This window comes from Euleptes europaea, chromosome 5, assembly GCF_029931775.1.
Source record: "Euleptes europaea isolate rEulEur1 chromosome 5, rEulEur1.hap1, whole genome shotgun sequence".
Lineage (NCBI taxonomy): Eukaryota > Metazoa > Chordata > Lepidosauria > Squamata > Sphaerodactylidae > Euleptes > Euleptes europaea.
The window spans coordinates 96,460,845-96,466,960 of record NC_079316.1 but is presented as its reverse complement, the minus strand read 5'-3'; positions in this window follow the sequence as shown (position 1 = coordinate 96,466,960).

Below are 6,116 nucleotides of genomic sequence, written 5' to 3'. Positions count from 1 at the left end.
GACTTTAGGGGGAAGTGACCATTTCCTCCTAGAATTCCTTTTGCTGTGGGGGACCAAAGAAGGTTGTAGCCACACATGTCTGTTAGATTTTGGTAGGGCAGATTTTAATAAACTCAGGGGCGTGATGAGAATCATTCCATGGGCAAGGCACTGGTGATCTAAGCTGATTGACATGAGCAGAGAGGTAGTTGAGATGCACCTGGCTGCATTGGATGAGTACATAAAGCCTGGGCCAGATGGTATGCACTCAAGAGTGCTCAAAGAACTTTCTAGAGAGCTTACAGAGCCTTTGTCCATCCTCTTGGAGGATGGGAGATCTGCCACAAGACTGGAGGAGGGCAAATGTTATCCCAGTTTTCAAAAAAGGGAGGAGGGATGACCCAGGAAACTACAGGCCAGTCAGTTTGACCTCTATCCTAGGGAAGATACTGGAGCAGATATTAAAGAGACCAATCTGTGAGCATCTGAAAGATAACTCAGTGACCGGGGAAGTCAGTGTGGATTTGTCCCCAACAGGTCCTGTCAGACCAACCTTGTTTCCTTTGATAGAGTGACGAGCTTACTGGATCGAGGGAATGCAGTTGATGTTATTTACCTGGATTTCAGTAAGGCTTTTGACAGGGTTCCTTATGATGTTCTAATGGGTAAAATAGAGGACTGTGGACTGGAACCTAAGATAGTTAGGTGGATAAGGAACTGGTTGGAGAACATTGGCATTTCATCTGAATGGAGAGAGGTGTCCAGTGGGGTGCCACAGGAGTAGTATAGTAGGGGATAGCTTTCCTCTCAAACTCGTTGTGCTGAAAATGACAGGTTGGCAGGGGAGTCTCGAGTCCCTTTTTATTAATAGTGAGAGATCAAAAGTGGGTGGAGCCAGCCAGCCACGCGGCTGTGAGTTGCCAAGATTTTTTGTGTCGAGACGTGTATTACCGCATTATGCCACTAGAGGGGGCGTGTGCGTGTCAGCCAGAAGTGTGGGGGGGGGGGGCAGTCAGCCTGCTCTGAGTCAATGTCTAAGAGACCTGTTATGAGTTTTATTGCTAAAACCTTTTTTTTTGTGAGAAAGGAGGGGTTGATGGGGGGAGTGCTGAATGAACATTTGTGTGTCAGCATATCTTTGCAGTGAGGAAGGAGGGAGACAGCTCCCTCCTTCCATATTCCCCCTACACTCCCACCTACAGCGTGTTGCAGCTTGAAGCACAGAGAATCTGTAAATGAAGCAGGTGAGCAATTGCTTTTTCTGCTGCACGGAGACACCAAGCCAGAGAGAGAAACTTGTTCCCCCTGCCTTTCCACAGAAGAGAAGGCATTATAGAATGAAGCATGCACCAAAGCCATGCCCCCCACATCCCCCACCAGGCAACCTTCACTTTTCATCACTGTATTAGGCTGAGAGAGAAAATGTTTTAAAAAGGTGCTATTTTCCTCCTCCCCCCCCCCAACCTCTTTTTTGTCCAGCCATGCTTTTTTTGCCGGAGCTGGCAAGAAAGCATACTGTTCTCTTTCCAGACGGCAGGGGCAAAGGAGGGAGGCAAAGGAGGGCTTAGGAAAGCTTATGATGACAAGTTAGCTGCCTCTGTATCAGCTGTGCAAGCCAGCCCCACGAGGCATTCCGGCAACCGCGTGCTCTCCTTACCTGTCCGAGGCACCCCTATGGTAAGAGAGAGAGAGGAACCTGCTAGAGAAACGTTCTCTCATTGGTTGAGCCATGCCACAGAGCAATGCACCATGGTTGGGGGTCACCCCTCTGACCCTCCCGCAAAGCATTCCTGGGAGAAGCATGTGACTAGCTGTTCCAGGAAAGTAAACAAAAGGAACGGCATTTTAAAAAAGAGTTTCTTAACTTTTTTTTTTTAAAAGAACAAAGTCTCCAGACACCAGCTCCTAAGGAGTATGCCTCCTACAGAGACTGAATGGGGAGCCTATATTTGAAATGTTTTTTTAAGACCTAGCGCCAACAGCCTTGCGAGGCGGTCTGACCGAACCAACATGTGGGGGGGAGTGTTGCAGAGAGCAGAGGTTTCACACAATGGTTCAGGGCTGACTACCGAGGCACCCCTGGCAGTTTCTTGGGGTTTCGGGGTGGTCTTGCACTAATCACTAGGGGGCAGAGGTCGGGGCTTTGTGTTCTTTTCGGGGTAACAAGTGACATATCCTCAGTTTTGTCTGAGTGTTAGGGACATGTTGGTGTTGTTCCCAAAGACGTTTTGCGCTGCTGGTGTGAATTGGGGTGCCCCGTGTCCCCCAAATTCAAAAGTACATTCTGACACGGGATGTGACATATCGTCGAAATAGCCTCGGAGAGGAGGGGGCAGGAGAACTGTTTTTGAGGCCCTCTGAAGCTGCTAGGCAGAGTAGGGCAGGTGGGGCCGTGCGGGGCTGGGGAAAGGCTGGGGTGTGTGCCCTCCAAAACGGGGCAGGTGTCCTCTGGCGCTTTGTGAGCCTTCTGGCGGGCTTTACTCCATCCTGTAGGTGTGGCGGCCTCACAGGCAAGGGACTTAAAAAGGGAAAGAGGCAGCCCGCCTTCTGGCATGCTCAAGTGTTTTACAAATAGCTGGCTGCAAAATGGACATGCATTGGAAACATCCTTTCTCAGCCATTCTTGCCGGTCCCAGTAATTGTGGTAAATCGTACTTTATTAAAAATCTGCTCACCCATGCAAGCTCCACGCTTTCTGTATTCCCTGAGAATACAGATTGATATTTTTCTTGACATCAACCCTTGTATGATATATTACAAGAAAAGTTTCCCTGCATAAAGTTTGTGGAGGTGCTCCCCTCAAGCTTGAATGATGCCGACTTGCTGCCTCCTAATAAAATAAACCTGGTTATTTTGGACAATCTGATGGCTGCGGCTTCATCCAGCTTTGAAATCGAAAATGCTTTTACCAAATACGTGCATCATAAAAATCTGAGCATTATTTACATAGTTCACAACCTATTCACCCAGGGAAAGTACGATCAGTTTGAATGCCGAATACATTGTTTTATTTAAAACCCCCAGAGATAAACAGCAAACAGCCATTCTGGCCCGTCAGATGTATCCTGGGAAAGCTAACTTTTTCATGGAGGCTTTCGAGGATGTGACCTCCGAACCTTACGGCTACCTCATTGTCGATCTGAACGCTACCATGCCTGAATCCTACAGGCTTAGAACCGGCTTGGCCCCCCCCCTTCCCTTCCTGCATCCTACGTTATTAAAAAAAGCAGGCCCAAAAGACGTTGACCTCCACTCCCCAGAGTATTTTAAGGAAAGGCAGTCAGTGAAGACGCACACGCGGTCATGTCTGCCTGCCTAAAGAGGAACAGGGACCTTTTGAAAGTGGTCTCTAGGTCTTCCCCGCGGCTCAGGCAAGCTATTTTGTGCCTCGCTCCTGACCTCATCAAGGCCATAGAGATCGCCCTAAATGTCTTAAAAGGGATCATTCCACTGGCACTGTGTCAAAAAGCTGTACTGAGGGAAAAGCGCGGGGACATCAAGGCTCTGAGCAGTTCTGATATGCCTCTGAGGCAAAAAAGGCTGTTGGTAAAGCAGACGGGTGGCTTTATAGGCTCTTTGTTGGGTTTTGCATTGCCTCTGATCACAGGGCTATTCACGCGTAGCTGATGGGGCACGCTGAGAAAATGTACCAGTCCCAACATTTAAATGCGCGGAGCCCCTGGGATGAGGAGAACATCAGAAGCACCATTGTGCAGTCCCTGGGCAGAGAGATGAAATCTGTTCTCGATAGGCAGGACCTGTCCAAGTGTGAAAATGCTAGTCTCTAGGGATCGCTTCTCCAGAAATATCTAACTCATGTCAGAATGGGAGAGGAAGAAAAAAACCCAAGCTGAACCTGTATTTCCCCCCACCTGACATACCCCCTGACCTGAACCTGAGCAAAAAAAGACGGCGTTTCGGAGGAACTGCTGTACCTCCTTGGTACAGAGCAGGGGCAAATGTCCTTCTGAAGAAACTTGGTCAGAATAGTGAAATAGCCTCTTGGGATCAGAAAGGAACTTTTGTTTATAAAAACACACCCGTTGCTGGCAGCAACATGTTTGACCTCATAAAGACTGTCACCCAAAACCACATGCCACCCACCGCCAGCCTGCCAAGGGGCATGAATGTGTTTCTGAGAGCTCTGGCTGATCTGAATGTGCCTACGACTCTGCAGGGAACTCCACTGTTAGGACGATGCTGGATTCTATGAAAAGCTCCCCCTCCCTGTTTTAAAGAAGACGCCTGTCATTTCTTCTAAGAAATGCCAAGTTATGCCTCCTTTTCCCCCTTCTAAAAAGTGAAAAAGGACTGCCAAAGTGGCTAACTGTTTAATAAATTGTTTTAAAACCAGAACATTGTCTCTATTAGTTGAAAAAACACACGCAGCGTCATTTTTAAAAAAAAAATTAAAACCTACAGGAAACACAAGCTTGAACAGCAGTGTACATGTTTTGTAAAGTTCTCAGGCTGATTTTTTTCCACAAAACTCACGACCATACGGTCATTTTGCAGGGAGCTGGAGGAATCCCTCTCCACCATGGAATCAAAGGTCTCTACCTGGCAGGGCTGATGTAGAGGAAAAACAGGCATTGGTGCCCGCATGTGGCAGACGTCATGCTTTGGAACCAGTTCTGTTGGAAGCGGATCTCCTTTGAGTTTTTTTTCCAGAAAAGCCACAATGGTTTTAGGAAAGAGGGGCTGGGGGGGGGGGGTTCCGTAAGAGTAAAAAAATTCACCATGTTCATGGTCAGGGAGGTGTATCGCTAGCCAGCACTTGCCCGGTAGTGTGCGGGTGGGTGTTGACCACTGGAGAGACAGGCCTGCTGAGCAGTTTTTTAGCAGGCATCCGATTGCAAGGGAAGACTCCTACGAAGGATTTTCTAGTGTGAGGGCTGTCCAGTAAGATGTGCGTTAGCTGAACCGTGTCCATGCTACATCTAGTCAAAGAGGACGTTGCGGTTGTGGTTGATCTCTACCACATTATCAAACATGCCATGCACGATCGGGTTGACCGTGTGGGGCAGAGCGTTAGCGAAAGTTATTTCGGCCCTGAGGTTCCCCGTCTTAATCAGAGAGTAATGGTCAAAGCACTCTTGATCGGGAGACAGGTCAAAGGCAAACAGCCTGTACCCCTTCACAACTCTTCCCTGTTTACCAGGAGAGGCCTGTCCTGCAGATGCTTCCCAGCCGTTCGTACCAGGTCCATATATTCCCTGACACAGTTTCGGTTGGAACGTCAGGCTGGAGGGGCTTAGCAGGCAATTGCTCACCATCCACGTACAACGCCACAAAGTTAATGCTGTAATGTTTGAAGTTGAAGGGTTTTTTGTTGAAATCCCCGCTGAAAGCATCCTTGTCCGCCAGGCCCATAACCACCATCTTGGGTAGCTGGCCTAGGAAGAGATCCTGGTTGCTCACCTGGGTACCGACTGCGATGCTGAACACCTTCATGCCGACCCTGTCCATGGGGTATTTAGCTGTAGAGGACAGCAGGGCTTTGGCATGGGCCAGTCTGATGCCCGGGGCTACTTTCACCTTTTTCCACAAAGAGGGAAGCTGATAATATCTGGAGCTTGTAGTGGTTAGCTTGGCCATGGGAGATGATGCAGAAAGCATCCTTGCTGCGGGTCAGCTTGATTTTCACGTCGACCCCGTTTAAGAAGAGTTTCTCCTGAAAAAATATGTCGGCTTGCAGGTTCCCCAAAAGGTCTAACTTCTTACTCTCGGCGGTCAGAGCGGCCCTCGGTTTAAAGCCTTCATTGCCACTGTTTAGAGCAGTGTCCTTGAGGTGCCCCGGGGTATCCTTGTAAAACAGACCCGTGGCAAACTGCGTAGCCAAGGTTTCGCCACTATAGTTGAGCAAACCTTCGATGGAGGCTCAGTAAGGATAACAACTACTGCTGTGACTGACCAGGCGGTCCCTGACAGTCACATCCAGGTGGCTGAAAATGGGGGCGATAGGGTAGTTCACCAGCGCCACACGGGCATCTCTAGGGATGTCGGTCCCATCTTCCAATACAATTTTACAGCTGACATGCAGAAGGGTGTTATTTATATCCAAATAATCTTCACCATTGCCCGTTATAAAAAAGTCTAGGGGCAACCCCTCTGTCAGAGACTAAATGTGGGTGGGG